This window comes from Notamacropus eugenii, chromosome 1 (assembly GCF_028372415.1).
Source record: "Notamacropus eugenii isolate mMacEug1 chromosome 1, mMacEug1.pri_v2, whole genome shotgun sequence".
NCBI lineage: Eukaryota > Metazoa > Chordata > Mammalia > Diprotodontia > Macropodidae > Notamacropus > Notamacropus eugenii.
In genome coordinates, this window is record NC_092872.1 from 461,113,100 (window position 1) to 461,131,106 (window position 18,007).

Genomic DNA, 18,007 nt, shown 5'->3' on the forward strand with positions numbered 1-18,007 from the left:
GGGAGGAGGGAGAAGGGTAGAAAAGAGAAAGAGACCAAGACAAGGAGAGAATCTTCCTTTGGTCCCAGAGACAGGAATTGGATCTAGACAGGGGAAGTAGCAGTCACTGGAGCCCCTGATCATTCTAGAGTGGGAGAATCTGCCTAACCCATTTTGGGGAACTTAGATCATCCCCTCTCTGATGCCTGAGAGCTGAACTCTACACAGGTCTCAAAAGCCAGCAGCCCAGATACTGAAGCTCTCCCACCCCCAGGTTGACTGCTTTCTTTCCATTTCCTCTTCCATATCTTGTCAGGACCTGTCAAGAACAACCAGAGCTCCAGCTCCAGGAAAATGTTAAAAACCATGTTCAATACTGAAACAAAGACAGAGGCAACCATGTTTAATTCAAAGAGGAGCTACTTGCTGTTAGAGATGAGATGCAGTGGACACCGAGACAGGGGATACCTGTCAGATTCAGTTACAGTAACAAGGCAACACTCCTTATAAAAATTCGCAGCAAGGTGAAGATACCTTCCAAAGCAGGCTTACAACATCTGATCAGGTTAAAAGGAACATTTTGTTAGGAACAGGCAAGTGAAGGGGGAGGCACCCCAATCTACAACCAATAGAAGAACTGACTTTCAAAAGATTAGTGAAATCCCACTCCCATTATTGAGTCAGAAGAAGCAATCCACCCAAAAGTCCCCTTCTGTCTCTCCTGAGACTGACCAAATACACCTCACTGAGCTATGAAAGAAGAAAACCCCTCTTCTACCCCTCTTCCTGGATTCTCCAAGGAGGAGAGGTGTAAGGTCAATTGCCCCTAGAAAATTACAGAACTTTAACATGGATGAGACCTTAGAGACCATTTTCTCCAAACCCCTTTCATTTTACAGGCTTTTTGTAGGCCACCTCAGAGAGGGGAAGCAACATAACCAATACCACATTGATAGTCAAGGAGGCAGTCAGGTACAAGTGGCTCTAGAATCAGAAGACCACAATCCAGATGCCACTTCTGATGCTTACTATGTGACATTGGGATGTCATTTAACTTTCCTAGTCCTCAGCTTCCTTGTCTGTAAAAGGAGGACTCTATGGCTTTAGATCTATGAGCCTAAGTGATGGAGCTGGAATTAGGGATCTTCCCAGGCTGCTATTGTGGCCCATCATCTAACATTGGGTTATTTTAAGCCTAAGGGAGAATCATTCACCCCATAAGGCAATCAAGGAAAGATGCTGAAAAATGGCACATGAGAAAGAGAGAGAGAAAAGAGGGGAGGGTAGAGGAAGTTAGGTGGTTTAGTGGATGAAGAATTAGTCCTGGAGTCAGGAAGACCTGAGTTCAAATCCAGTTTCAGACACTTATTAGCTGTGTGACCCTGGACAATCATTTAACCTCTGTTTAACTTGATCCATTGGAGAAGGAAATGCAAACCACTCCAGTATCTTCCAAGAAAACCTCATAGACAACATTGGCACGATCACAAAGAGTCAGACATGACTGAAGAAAACCAAAGAATTAGAGGCAAAGTGGGTGCCCATCCACTACATAGTGGTGAAACAAACCATGGTATATAACTAAATATTATTGTAAGAAACAATGAATCTGAAAAATATAGAGAAACTTAGGACTTGTATGAATTGATACAGAATGAAGTAGAACCAAGAAAGCAACAATAATGAAAATAATGCAAAGGAAAATTATGTTGAAAGACATCAGATCTCTGACTTATTTCTTAGATGTGAATAAACTAAAATTACCTATGCGAACATACTAGCGATGATCCCAAGGAACATGCACAGAAGTGGTCTTCCATCCTGGCCTCTTTCCAGTGGGCTACATGTGTTGTGGCATAAAGGTCCTGTGTGGTCAACAACTCCAGATTGGTTCTTCTGTCCCAGTGAGAAGGGACCATATCAAAGAGGAATGTGACAGGAAAAGCTACCCCCTCTGTGGCCTATAAAGATTAAGAAGAAACCATTTCGTCAAATTGTTTTAAATTTGAATCCTCTCTTCCAACATGAGTTACAACTTGAAGAAATGATCACTTTGGAAAAGCATACAGAATACAGGTGTCTGGCTTCCAAATGAAACTAGCTGTCTCATCTACTGACTTTCATGAGAACTAAAAATTCCATGAATTAACTATTGCTTGCGGTCAGGGGGATATCTATTTTACCTGAGCCTCCAAAAGAGAGAAGGGAAGTGAGGGAAAGAGAGAGACAAAGGAAGAGAAAAAGAGAGAAGGGGGTAGAAAAACAGGAGGGAGAAGGAAGGGAGCAAGGCAAAGAAAGGGAGAGAAATAAGCTAAGGAGTTTGGGGGGTGGGGTTCCCCACCAAAGAATAATGTACTAATATTCAAAATAACCAACTTTGCCAGTTACTATGGCACCAGACAGCACTAAGTCCTGCTGCTAAAATTTCAAGAGCAGATGACATGAAGTATTTATATGTAATTGCATTTTATGTGGAGAAAGAGCTTTTCTTTCATATAAAAAAAAATGCCTGCATCTCAGATGAGATGGGTGTTTAGCTCACTATGTTAGTAGAACAAATGTAACATGTGCCCCCCACCCCCTGTACAGCATCACCAATAAAAAGTGGAAAATAAGACTCCTAACAAAACTTTTTAAGGTGATAATCCCCTCTCTAAGAGCGGAATCAATCAAATCAGGTCAAGGCCTTCCCAGACTGGAGAGGTTAATTCCAAAGAGCCTCTAAGGGGTACCCAGTCCCCTTACTGATTTTTGGTGAAAGTTGTGTTCTCTTCAAACAAAACCTGCTTAGGTTGCCTTACTTGAACTGATTCTTTCTTCAGTAAGGATAATGGGATTTAGAACCTGGAAGGGGCCGTAGATGGAATCCATACGTGGAGCCATAGATCACAACAAATGGAGAAGTTTTGAATGCTGTGGATGTTCACTTGCCTTGGTAGTGTACTTTCCAGGGATGTACACGTTAACAATGAGGTTGATGCACACATTGTCAGAGCTAGCTCAGGATTTGGGAGGCTCCGAAGAAAAGTTTGGGAGAGATCGGCCCTAACCCTAACCCTAACCCTAAATGCATTCCAATTCTACCAGATTCTAAATGCGACTGACTACCAAACTGAAAATCTACAGAGCCATTGTGCTGACCTCACTGTTATATGCTTGTGAAACATGGACAGTCTACTAGCCAGGAAACTGAATCGCTTCCATATGAATTGTCTTAGGAAGATTCTGAGGATCACCTGGAAGGATAAGGTACCAGATACTGAAGTCCTTGCTCGGGCTGAACTGTCAAATATTCAAACTATGCTTCAGAGAGCGCAACTCCAATAGGCTGGCCACATTCAAATGCAAAATATATGCTTGCCAAAAAGACTATTTTATGGAGAATTCACATGGGGCAGGCAGTCACATGGTGGCCAGAAGAAGGGATACAAGGATACTCTCAAGGTCTCTCTCAAGAATTTTGGATTTGACTATGCAACATGGGAGACACTGGCACAGGATCACTCAGCATGACGTGCCCACATCAGAAAGGGTGCTGTGCTCCATGAGCAAAGTAGAATTGAAATAGCACAAAGAAAATGTAAGATGTGCAACTTTGGGATAACCATCCCACATATTCACCCAGATTATCTGTGCCCAGCCTGTGGTAGAGCATTTCGAGCTCATATTGATCTGATCAGCCACAGTCGGACACACTGAAACTTCACTTTATCGTGGTGATGTCATTTTGGTCCTCTTCAAAGACGAAGGACAACAACCAGATGGAATCCAAATCTCTCATTTTCCAGGCTCACAAAGAAAGGACGTATCCAAGTCACACCAGAAATAAGGAAAGAGGACTGGCTCTGGAATCAAAGGCCCACATTTGATTTTACAATTCAAAATAAAATCCAAGGAGGTTAAATTACCTAGCCAAAGTCACACAAGACTGTAAACTTTGTGTTCAAATCTTGTCTCTGATCCTTACTACCTACATACATTGATCGGCAGACTCCTACCCAGACTTTCCAACTCCAGATCTCTTGCTCTTTCTACACAGGCTCTGTTGCCTGAAACTCGCACCAAAATATCATCTATCTCCTTCTAAAACACAGCTCAAAGCTGTCTCACTCTTCATCACACACAGAGCTGGCTCCATACAAATTTTTACTTGGTCTTTTCTCTTTTTTTTGGTCTTTTTTTCAATGAAACAGAGAATATTGTTGAGCACCTACTGTGTGCACTGACCTTTACAAGGCACTGTGAGGCTACAAAGGAGTACAAGGAAGAAACAGTTCCTACCTTCAAAGAGCTTTCAATCTTTTGCATTTGTTTGACTTCACTGGGAATATTCCAAGCTCAAGTACAACCCTCACATCCACCATTTTTTTCATTTCTACAAAGGGCTCAGAAAAGCACTCTACCTTCTTTAAAAGCTATTGACTGATTCCAGATAAATAGATCTTCAGCTGCCCAATAATCACCCTTCAAAGTTTCTTTTTCTTCTGTATCAGTCCAATAAAAAGAGAAGTGTTCAATAAATACAGAAATAAAGTTCTGTGGATTTGGAGGAGGGCTTGAGGTTTTAAATGAGGATGTAATAACCCCTAGAGAGGTTATTAAAGGAATGAAAAAAGGCTAGAAATACTAAAGTTAAAGCTGAGTTTACACAGAGAAAAGTTCTCCTTTCTGTGATGTATTTTACTTTGTACTGTTAAGGTTATGCTTACAGCAGTCATTTTCTGAAGAAAGTTAAACCCAAAACCTCACACGAAGGATCATCTAATTTTTTAGAGTTGGAAAGTCCCTTAGAAATTAGCTAGTCCAGCATCTTTGTTTTATAAATAGGGAAACTGAGGTCCAAAGAAGGGAATTTACCCAAGAGCATGTAGATAGTAAGCAGCTGAACCAAGATGTGAACCTAATTCTTTTGACCCTTGTAATGACCTTTGCATTACATCACTGGACAGAGAATCAGGAGATTCATTTCCTTTACTCAGACGCAGCTTTGTATCCTGCAGAAATGTGTGCCATCTCAGATTATGGCAAAACTATCCACTTTAATACACAGGTTAACCACTTTCGCTATGTGAATGCCAGTACTAGGAAGAAAAACCCCATGGAGATTATCTAACAAGACTCCCTTGTTTTACAGAGTAAGAAATTAATGTCAAGAGAGGTAAAGGGATATGTCCAGGGTCACACAGGTTAGTAGTTGCAGAACCAGAACCAGAACCCTTACTCAAAGCCTATCAAGGACATCTTCCTCCATATTATTTGGCCCTCAGGAACAGAGCTGAAACTGCTTTCAGGGCATGGAGAAGACCATCGGGGCCAAAGCAATAATCAGCCACTAGTCATGTTGCCTGGGCTGGACCACAAAAAAAAAAAAAAATGAAGTTGATAAAATTGTCTTCTCATTTCTGCCATGCATCGGTCATCCTCTTCTCGTGTCTCTAAAGTCATACCACGGATGGCTCTCCCACTTCCCTGTCTCTGCTTACACAGTTCTCTAGGCCTGAAGTGTTCTCCATCCCTCTTTGCTTGTTGAATTCACATCTATCCTTTAAAATCCAACTTAACTGGCACCTTCTGCATGAAACTTGCCTTATTCTTCCTTCCTCTGTTTTTCCTATTAGTAAGGGTCTTTATAGGATACCAGGCCTGGAATCAGGAAGACTCATCTTCCTGAGCTGAAATCTAGACTCAGACACTAGCTATGGGACACTAGGCAAGTCCCTTAACCCTGTTTGCCTCAGTTTCCTCATCTTCAAAATGAACTGGAGAAGAGAATGGCAGTATCTTGACCAAAAAAATAAATAAATAAATTGGGTCACAAAGAATTAGACATGACTGAACAACAATCATAGTAGTGTACATTATACTTCTCTACACTGGTTTTATCAATCAGTTAACAGGCATTTATTAAATACTTACCAAGTAACAAGCACTCTGTTAAGTGTTGGAAATAGAAAGATAAAAATTAAGTAATCCTTATCCTCAAAGGAGTAAACATTCTATCAGGGGAAATAGCACATATGGTATCAGAATAGGCACTGAACCTGTAATTTCATTGGTGTAGGGAATAAGCAACATATAGTCTCGGAAAGTTACCTAGAGTGACTGAGAGGTTAAGTGATTTGCCCAGGATCACAGTCAGTGTATGTCAAAGACAGGACTTAAATCTGTCTTGTTGGTTCCGTAGCCAGCTTTCTATCCACTAAAGCCAAAATATATACAAGGCACATTTACATGGATAGAGGATACCAGCTAGCATCCTAGCACATTATTTGCATCATAAGAGCAGAGACCTTGTAATATCTGCATTTTGTTCCCCAGAGCGTGAGTGTTCCATTTAATTCCATTCTGAACTGATTAAGCACATAATGTTTGTTGAAAAAAATTGAAGGAATATTTATAAAGCCAGTACTCCCTGTGGGAATAAAGGGAAGTATCATTCATAGGGAAGAACACTTGATTTAGAGTCTGAAGAAGCAGGTTCAAATTCCTGTTCTCTTACTGTGTTACATTGGACCAGTCACTTCACATCTGGAGATCACATGTAAAATGATGAGGCTGATGATGGACAATGATATGGACATCCAAAGAAGTAACTGATGGAGTCTGCATGTAGAAGAAAGCATATGATTTCATTTTATTTTTTATGGGGTTTTTTCCCTTTTGGTTTGTTTCTTCTTTCACAGCATGACTAATATGGAACACATAACATATGTTTTACATGATTGCATATATACAACTTCTATCAAATTGCTTACTGTTTTAAGGAGCAGAGAGGGAAGTAAGGGAGAAAAATCTGAATCTCAATTTATTTTAAATGAATGTTAAAAATTGTCTTTACATGTAATTAGAAAAAATAAATTACAATTTTTAAAAAATGATTATGTTGAACTAGATCTCTAAGGTCCCTTTTGGCTCCAAGTCCTATGAGCTTACCAGGAAGAAAGCCCAGGGCAGTTTTAGTCCTGTCACCTTACTTCTTGGTCAGGTCGTGAGGGTGGGCATGTCTTCCAGCAGGGAATGAAATAACCCCTTTTTCCAACCTGAAATAACCCCTTTTCCCAAACTTTTCCTGCTAGCATAGTTAAGGTTCGATTGCACCCACAGGTTTTTCCCACATATGCTGCCTCTGACAGACAGCCCACCAGAGCCTGCTGAGGCCCCTTCACTGCCTCTGGCTTAATTACATATCCTGGCTGATCCAGAAGCATTCTCAGGCTGCCTGTCTCCCTTATCAGAAGCATGAAGGTTCTTCACGGTCTACTGGGCTGCTCAGAATGCACTCCCCATCTTGTTAGCCAAATCGTGTCTCACTTCTGCTGATAAACAAAGGCAACAGGCCTTGATTAAAGATTTCCCTCTTCCAAGGGGCAGAGCAGGATGCCTTCCCTTGATTAAAATGTTTGCCAGCTGATTCCCATTCTGGTCTAAAACTGGTCTGTCCCTTCAGGAGAGTTAGGCACTTCCTTTCCTAGGTAATTATTTCTATTAAAATCTATTTTTTCTTTCTTGTGATCAATATGCAATTTTCCTTCAAACTATTTACCCATTCCCTCTACTTCCATCATCTTGGTCTTCTTTTTGGTCTTTGCTCCTAATCATCTGATCTTAGCAGCTATTAGAATTAGGTTGGGGGAAAGGATCACTTTGTACCTTTGGAGTTTTCTTCTTAATGTGTTAACCTTGTTCCTCCACAAAAAAAAATAAGAAATGACCTTGAGTTATTTCATTATCATCAGCAGTGTGTAAAGAGGAGTATTTCTGGGGGGGTTTTCCCTTTTCTTTTAATTCTCCACACACTGGTGATAGCCTGGCATGATGACTTTGAGGATGAGCTGAGTAGTTTGTGGCAAAAATACTATGCAAAAAAACCGAAGCTTCCTAAGTACAAAGTGTTGTATTATTACTGAATTTTCAGCAGCAGAGCTGAGTCATGAGCAATTCTCTAATCCACCTCCCTCTGTCTCATCTGGGCCCCACAACCCCACAAAGACACTTTGTAAGTACCTGCAAAGTTTGCTTCCTCTTTTCAGGATTTGTGTGTGCTTTAGTTAGCAAGGCTTTCCTCTTTGACGAATCAGAGCACACACCTGATCAGACTGCCAATGGTTCCTTTTACCCAGCTCTGGTGGTTCTCCTCTACCACCACTGCCTGTCCCATCTCCTAATACATCACCTGTCTTGTCACTGCTATCAGGGAGATGCCCTTCAGGGGAGAAAATGGATGCCAGTCACTGTTTCCTCCTTCCAAGCTGCTCTTGCCTAGATGTCTAACAGGGTCTGAGTTAATAGTCATAACTACCATTTATATATGGCATTAAGTTGCTAAGAGATTTTCATGTGTCATTTCATTTGATCTTTACAACAACCCTGTGAGGTAAGCACTATTATTATCTCCATTTTATAGAAGAGGAAACAGGCTGGAAGAGGCTAGGGTCACACAGTGTAGTAATGGGGGTTAAAGATCTTCCCAGCCCATTAATAGGCCTCAAGTGGAACCCATGAAGGGAAGCTTGATTAGGGGAGATTTGTTTTATAGGAAGGCCCACAGCTTTTGTTAATTGTTAATGAGATGCTGGGACACCAGGGTTGTGATGCCCTCTGGCTCTGAAAAGTGTATATATACTCTGAGGTGATTTACTTTGGGGACTTACTCTTTGGAAGAAGGTTCATGTACCAGAGGAGACTCTGGGTAGCTGTTAAGGAGCCCCCAGCTTTGAAAACCTAGATGTTGGTGCTTCTTTCTCTGGTAACTATGTATGGATGCAATGGTCAGACAGTTGGATCTGTCTGTTGATCTGTGATGTATGTATTTCTTATGGTCAGACAGAAGCCCTGTCTCTTGGTCTTTATTTTTCTGCTTGTATTTCCTGTTGGTGAATGTAAACAAAGAAAATTGTTGACCCCTCAAAAGTTACCTTCCTTTTAGAAAAACAGATCTAAGAACCAGTGCTAGTGGACTATCCTGGATGTGTCAGGGTGCTTGCTGTTATATATAGCAAGTAAGTGTCTGAGGAATTTGAATTCAGGTCTTCCTGACTCCAAGTCCAGTTGATTCTCCACTATATGATTGGTTAGAGAATAAAGCAAAACAACCAATCAACTAGCGGCCATTTAACCATCTAACCCCTAAAAAAAATAATTTTTTAAAAAATGTCCGTAAATTAATGGACAGACTCTTAATAGGAAAGAAACAAGGATTTATTTTTGAAGGAAAGGGGTGGGCATCAAGCACTAGACTTGGAGGCAGAAAGACATAGGTTCAAATCCATCCCTCTGATACTTAGAGCTATGTGACCCTAAGTAAGTCATTTACACTTCCCTGAGCCTTAGTTTTCTCATCTGCAAAGTGGGGATAAAACAGTATTGACCTCACAGGACTGTTAGAAGAAATAAATGAGATAATAACACACGTGGGGTACTTTGCAACCCTTAAAGCAATGTATAAATGTGAGCTATTATTATCCCAAACCCTTTGTTGTTGAACACATGAGCCACAGGTCCATTCCCTGAATTCATTAAATCTTCAGTTCTTATGGCCTACTGAAATCCTGGGGAGGTCAGAGAGAAGAACAACCTGATCTTCATATTTTAAAACATCAGTCTGTGACTGAGTCCTACTACTCCCAAACCTTCAATGATATAGAATTGGTATTTTTCAGGATAAAATCCAAACTCCACAGCCTAATATTGAAAAGCTTCTTCAACCTAACTCCAATCTACCTTCACAAACTTATCTCCTTCTATCCCCTTTTACAGACTCCATTTACTACAAGTAAGTTGATATATTTATCCTCCAAACACATGATTTTTGTCCTGCCATCACACCTTTGTGTGTATCCCCTCTCTGACCCCCATTTTATCTTATGAAAGTCCTTTCTGTCCTTCGAGGACAGAGGTCTCAAGTCTCACCAGTCCCAGAAAGTCTTCCCAGACCACTCACGTCCTCACGTCTTAATTCATGAAGCACTTCTGCCTATGAAACATAGCTTATGCTACAGGTGATATCACTTATCTTTTTAAGTTTCTGTCCTGTTTCCCTAACTACACTGTAATTCAATTTTCAATTCAATGTTTTTTTAACCATCTATGCATAGACTATTGTAAACATTCTTAAAAAGAGGGAATGTCTTATACTTCCCCAGTTTTCTTCTTGTTTTTGCATCCCCAGTGCCTAGTATAATACCCAGCACATAGTAATTGCTTAATAAATGGTTGCTAAATGGAAGGCTGAGAGGTAGTACAGTGAATACAGTGCTGGTCTTAGAGTCAGTAAAATTGAAGTTCAAGTCCACCCTAGGGCTAGTGATCCTGAGCAAGTCACTTAATCTGTAAGTCTCAGTTTTCTCATCTGTAAAATGGGAAATAATAATAGTATGTACCTTGAAGGTGTTTGGTAAGGACCAATTTTTTAAAAATACATAAAGCATTCTGCAAACCTGTATAAGCACTATATAAACGCTAGCCATTATTCCTGTTGTTGTTGAATACCCCTAACACAAAGCTTTACACAGCAGAAGGTGCTCGGTAATTTCCTGTTGCTGTTCATGATGATGGGTCAGGAGAATCATTTTGATATAGGAAAGCACATCAGAGACCTTTATTCCAGGAAGTCAAAAGTTGAAAAACTGGCTCCTAGTTCACTTTCAATTATTCTCAGGAGCCTAATTAATGGGGAGGAAGCATAGCACTGTGGAGCAGCAAACACAAGGGTCTGGAAGTCAGAATGTTCTAACTTTGCTACTTGTCTGTCACCTGTATGATCTGGGGCAAGTCGCCCACAATCTCTGGACCTCAGTTTCCTCATGGGTAAAATGGTCTCATCAGCCATTCTAGAATGGTCTCTAAGGTCTTTCCCAGCTCTGAGATTCTGTAATTAATCTAGCTGGCTTAAGTGATGTCTGAGACTATTGTCTTTAGAGAGACCTTTGAAATCCCTTCCCCCGCTCCCCATTATCTGTTATCTCAAGTGAACCTCTGTTACATCACAAGGAAATGAAGCTGGATTGCTTTCCAATTCTTCAGATCCATTTGGCTTCCTTTCTTCTATCACAAGGCAGCTTATTACTTCATCCTCAAGTACAGCTTCTGTACTTCTCTGGCCTCTGAGCATCTTGTCAGTCATCTAGGGCCATCTATCTTGTTGAATAAGGCCTAATTTTTCTTCCTCCCTTTCTAATTGACAGAACACCACCTGAAATTACATTGTTCAATACCTCTGGAGCTCAACAAATGGAGCCACAATATTTAACTATGCTTTTTATAAAACGAGGCTCCGTCTCCCAGATGTCAGCCTCAGCCTCTTGCTCTATTCTCTTTCATTTTCTATTCTTTCAGAAGTTTGGTCCTTGCCTGTGAGGCCTTTCCTCTCATCCCTGGACATCAAAAATCAGTCAGAAAGTTCTGTCCAATGTTGCCAGCATGTTAATATTTTTAAATGGTCTCATTCTTATTCCTGTTGTGGAAAAACAAACTCCCAGTCCCTGTGGCTCCCTGTCTTCTTTAACTAATGTAATCTGCCTTGCCTTTCCTCTATCTCTGTGGCTATCAAGTTTCTGTCCTATACCATAATTAAAATTTACTGCATTCTAAATTTTGTCATCTGGACCATTCCATATGATCAAGAAACACACAAACTCGGAATTGTTTTCCCCCTAAATTGCTGTAAAATTGTGACTTATGGCAATTAGAGGCAAGCTTCAATTACGCAAATGCACTAGGGAAACATGACAAAATTCTGAATAAGTTAAGGAAGCATAAAAAGAGAAAGGTAGGCCATCAAGAGAATGACCAGATTTCAGACCATGTTTCCTTTACATGAGAATCTGTAAGATACCAAAGCGATATTTGAGAAGAGTATTTGAGAAAACTGTTTTCCTAAGTTACAAAAAAAAAGGTAATTCAACTTGCTTTTCACAGAGGAAAACTGAGAAAATTTCATTCCAATGTCACTATTGCAAATATATGCCATCATCTATCATGCTTCGAATATGTTAACACTGTCCCCCCACCAGAGAAATTATTTTCATTCATTCATTCATTCATTCATTCATTCATTCATTCATCAATAGCTAAGTTACCACTGGTAGTCATTCAATTTCAAGAGAATTAAAGGAAGATTTCTGGTATAGGGGGGCAGGCATCCTGTGGCAGACCTGTAGGACGACAGGGGCAAGAAGAAAACAGCATGGGTGGATATGGATGGGGTGGGATCTAAGACTATGTCCATAACAATAAGATCACAGACTGATTGAAGTATCAAAGTACTTTCAACAACAAATATCTTCCAGGTGCCTGCCAGGGGAATGGGTGTTTTAGCAGAGGTGTCAAACTCTCCAAGCTTGGAGACAAAGTTCCCAAGTGCTGACAGACCAGACTAAAATATAATAAGGAAATGTTTGACAAAATAAAAATGCAACACAACATAGATAATGTTAATCTGTAATTTTCTAAGTCAATATGTCAAGGGCAGGGATCTGTTTCTGTTTGACATCAGTGCTTTAAAGGAATTTATAATTTCTTTCAAGTAATTAAAAAATGAACACAAATAAACATGTCCTATTCACCCTTGAACTTGTTTCTCATAGTTAATCAAAGACAAATTAGAATTTGTCAAGTGCCCAAGAAGAGAACAATGAGCTCTGAGGTCAGATAATAATTATTTGCATTTATACAGTGATTTACAAATGTTACGTCATTTCATCCTCATAACAACCTTGTGAAGTAGATGTTACGATTATTATATCCATTTTTCAAATGAGGGAACTGAGGCTGAGTGACTTCCCCAGGGTCTCATGAAGAATAACTGAGGGAAGATTTGAACTTGGGTCTTCCTGACTCCAAGTTTAGTAGTCTATTCACTAAGCCACCTGGTTGCAACAAAGCAACATCATGGATCAAACAAGGCTATTGTCCCCCATACAAGGTGAGCAACCTTTAACCTACTAAAACTAACCTTTAACCTATTGGGAATTGACCCAGTCTAAATGGTGCAAGTGAGTGCACTTAGTCATGTATTCTCTCCTTCATTCTGGTTGTGCCTCAAAAAAAACATAAAAGGACACATCCAAACCTTAAGCCAACATAAGAGATTTCTGCTTACAAATATTGTTGCTCTCGTGTCTGTGAAACCTGCTACCTATTACTTAGAGAAAGTGTTAATGCTACCCAAATAAGCCCAACAAGATAGCTTAGGACTGGTGAGACTCCTACACCATCCTCTCTCAGAGGATGTGCAGGGATGGTGTTCTAGCTAGGTATGCACCAGGAATTGTACAGAATCTATCCTTTCAGTCACACTTGGATAGACAAGCCTCCTGAGGCTTTCCTAGTACATATAGGCCATAAAAAGAAGAAAAAAATTAGTTTGAGAACCATTGTCCCACCCTAAGAGTCTGAAATACTGGATTCTAGTCCTGACTCCAACAGCAACTTGCTGCATGACCTTGAATGAATCATGGCCATCAAGCAATCAACAGTCATTGGTTAAATGCCTACTAATGAACACTCCCTGGGCCTCGGTTTCCCTGAGGAAAGCCCAACAAATGGGTTGAGCTTTAAGATCCCTCACTAAACCTCTTTTCCTTCAAATATAAAATGAGCCTGATTTTACCAGAATGCTGTTGTTATGGAGAAAGTGTTTTGTAAACCTAAAAGCCCTAGAGAAACATCAGTTTTTCTCCCTGTTCTCTGAGTCTAGAGTGGAGAAGTTCAGTTGGCACTCCATTTGACAGGTAACAGGTAGGCAAGGAGCAAGCTGAAGCATGTCTCTTTTAGTTTTTTAAGTGTTTAATCAACTGTAAACACCAGTTATCTGCTTCCAGCTTCCCAATGGCATCTCCATTATCCCTAAAATAATAATGAAAAATTGAGAAGGCTCGGAGGACTGCTGGAATGTGAAGCCAACTGTTAAAAACTGCAACAAGAAGAGACAACAGGTACATAGTGCAAGAGACAGCACGGCAAAGTGGACAGAGCACTGGACTGGAGTCAGGAAGACCTGACTTCAGATCCCACCTCGAAGGATTATTATTAGTTGTAATAAGCAACTCATAATGAGCAAATCATTAATCTCTCTGTTGCCTTGGATTCTTCATCTGTAAAATGGGAGCTGTGGCAACTAGAGGCAAGTTTCGATTACTTAAATGCACCATACAGAACAATGTTTCCAGAACAATCTCAAATGAATCTGGAGTAGAGAAACTGCAACAAGATCCGAGGATTCAGAGTGAATGGGGCTTCAGGAATCAGAGTCCAGCCTCCTCATTTTCCACATAAGGTAACCCTGGACCTCCTTGTTCCCATGTATCCTCATTTTCACCCTGGCTGGAATTGGTAAAATGTAGACATTCATAGCACTTGCCTCCCGAGGGGTTGTGAAGTTCTAAGAACTTTGCAGCCTTAAAGTATCTTGTAAATGTCAACTATTGTTATAGTTATTGTTATTTTATTTGCATGCCCAGGAATTTGGTACTCTAATAAATTAATAAATGCTGTTGCATTCGTTCATTCTTTTATGAGCCTCAGGACAGGTTATCTTAATCAGCTGACAAGTCTTGTCAATTCTACCTTCACACCTCTCAAATTCATTAATAAGAGCTAGCATTTATACTGCATCTACTGTGTCATAGGCACTGTGCTAAGTGCTTTACAAATGTTATTTCTTATGATCCTCACAACAACCCTGGGATGTCAGTGCTATTATGATTCCTCTTTCCAGGTGAGTTAAGTGACTTGCCCAAGGTCACACAGCTACTATGCACATAAGGCAGGATTTGAACTCAGGTCTTCCTGCCTCCAGGTCCAAATGCTATATCTACCATTCCCTTCTCTCTATGCAAAAAAGATTTCACCCAAGTTCACACCTTTATCCCCTATTCAAAATATTCTCCTGATTGCTCACCCAGCTTCCAGTTGCTCTCCTCTCTAACTCACCCTCCACACAGTTGCCAAAATTACACTCTGAAAGCACAAGTCTGAACACAGGCTTCTGAAATCTTCCCTTCCTAGAATAAAATACAAAATTTTTTGCCTAGTATTTAAGGGTTTCCACATTTGACTCCCATTTTCCATTCCAGAATTTTATATTAGTCTGCTTAACACACTCTACATTCCAGCCAGATTGGCCTGCTGCATGATCCAAAGACTTAACATTCCCTGACCTATAATAACGTGCACCTTTGCCTTGGCAGTCCCCAATGCCTGTACTACACCCCCTTCCTCACTTACACCTCCGAAAATCCATAGGTTTCTTCAAGGTTCCTGGTAGGCTCCACTCACATATGCAAAGCCCTTCCAAGTGGTTGGAGTTCTGTTCCCTCCTCAAATTGTCTTGTATTTGTCTATGTACATTGTGTGTCCCCTCCATTTTATACCCACCCCAACTCCCCAGTAAGGTCCTCAAGGGGCAGGGATTGCTTAATGTGTGTCTTTGTACCCAGTGCCCAGTATAATGCGGGGCATATAACAGGTGCATAATAAATACCTATTAAAGTCAATGACTTCACCAAGGTCACACTCCAAAATTCTAGAATCCCATGACTTCTCATCAACTCTTAGATTGCCCTGTGTTTCAACTTTCCAAGACTCAGTTCATCAGGTAAATAAATGTGGCCACTTTAACTTTGAGCCACAGCACATCCATCCACACTTCTCTGATTCCACTTGCCTTGTCTGATGTGTTCTGAGTCTCAACTGGTCCCTCTGTGCTAGAATGACACTGAATTCAACATCATCTCCCAATCCTCTTAACAAAAGAGAAATCTCTTAACCTTTTGCCACTCTCCTTCTTTCCTCTCCGCCCCACCCTTCAATTTATTTCTCATTATTAACCAAAGACAAGCAAGAAAGCAACTTCCAGTGTAAATAGAATAAATCAAAATGATGCTAACTTCCCTCACTAATGTCCTCCATCAATCACGGATGACTTGAGCTTTTTAAACAGAAAGATTAGGAGAGAGCACAGTAAAATCCTTAAACTGTTACTGCTTTCCCAACTCTGTTACATTAAGGTGTTGAAATTGATTTGTCATTAAAAAGAGAAATACAAGTACTTTATATGCCTAGAGGGAAGGAAAAAATCAATGAAAGAGTATAGAATTTGGGGTGGGGGGGAGATGAAGGGAAAGGGAGCAAATTCTTTATTGATTCAGAAGAAAAATGCAATAAGGAGAATCAAAACAACTTCATTTAACGCCTCACTTAACCACTGTACAGGACAAGGTGACCAAACCTGACATCCGTACATAATCAAATGGCATTGTAGATGTTAATCCTCAATAGGGTTTGTACCACTTGGGTGAAGAACGCCTTCATTAGTTCTGCCTCCACCCTTCTAGGTCTCAAACTTATAGTGAGGCGGTTTTGCTGAAAACATGAAATACAAAATGGAAGTAGACTAGAAGGGTGGGGAGAAGAAAAGGAAGATGTGGAGAGCTAGAATTCCTTCCAGTCTAAGGAACTGGATAAAAACCATTGGTAGTAGAAGGTCAGAGGACTTTCAAAGAAGATAACTAAAGCCCTAGGTAATTAAAACCCCACTAATTCAGGATTCAGCCATCTTTGCATCAATTAATAAGAAAGAGTTTGCTGAACAAATGAACAAGGTAAAAAGATTTCAGGAGAAATGTTTATACAATTTATCTACTGGCATATTTAGTCATTTGTAAACAAATAATTAATGAACTAACTGTAATTACCTTTATTAAAGCAGGTCCAATTTAGCAATTCCCAGAAGGTTGTTAATTTTGTGTAGGAAAGCAAACATGCATCTCTTTTAAAAATATTTTATATTTGCATCTTATCACCAAATCAGATTGATCTTCCCCCACATCCTCAACTAGGACAAGTAAGAGAAATTTGACTATACAAAAAGAAAAGAAAATGCCTCTTTCTTTAAGTGATATTTAGAATATTCTGAGGTTATTTCTCTGCTTTTCACTCAACAGTGGAAAGAACATTGACTTTAGAATCAGAAGATACTAGTATAAAGTCCAAGTCTAGTACTACCTCCTACTGTTGTGTCCTTGGGTAAGTCAGTCACCTTCTCTGATCCTCCCTTCTTTATCTTTAAAATGAGGGCATTGGACTAAATGATCTTTCAGTTCAGTTCTAGCTTAGGAATCTATGACTTTCTATTATATCTTCATTGACATTTAAAGGGAAAATGTGTTAACAACTCTAGGGAAACCCAGACTCAGAAACGTTGCTGCCAGGAACATCCTCAATATGAAAGAAACTATTAATTATTATTATTATTATTATTTATTATTATCACAGCAATGAAGCTATACATTCTATGAAACTTAGAGAACTATTTTCTACAATGACACAATACAGTTAGTTTACTCCATCTTCCAAAAATTAACTAGATAAATGAAGATTGGGAATGATTATTAACCAAGAGATACCAAGTCAGTGGTATGACAAGAAATTAAACTTAGCTTTCCTAACTTCCAGTCGAGTGTTCTATATGTTACCTATATGTGAGTTCCTTATAGACAGGGACTTTGTTATACCTCATTTACACCCTCAGACAAGCTATCACAGAAAGAGGCACAAAGTAGGTGTCCAATAAATATGCACCCAGCTAAGTGACTCAGTGTCGAGACTGCTAGAAGACTTGGAGTCTCGTAGATCTAACTTCAATTCTGGTCTCACCTACTAGATGTGTAACCTTGATGAAGTCACTTAGCCTCAATTTCCTCATCTGTAAAACTGAGATGATAATAATAGCAGCTACCTCTTATAGTTGTTCAGAGAATCAATATATATGATGATATATGAAAAGCACCATAAAATTGCTAGCTATTATTATTAGGGGAAGCTAGGAGGTTCAGTGAATAGAGCATTGGACCTGGAATCAAGAACCTGAGTTCAATTCCCACCTCAGATTCTTAACCAGCTGGGTGACCCTGGGTAAGTCTCTTAATCTCTCTGTGTCTCAGTTTCCACATCTATAAAACGGGGATAATAATACCACCTATCTCTCAGGGTGGCTGTGAAAATCAAATGAGACTTTTTGTAAAGTGTT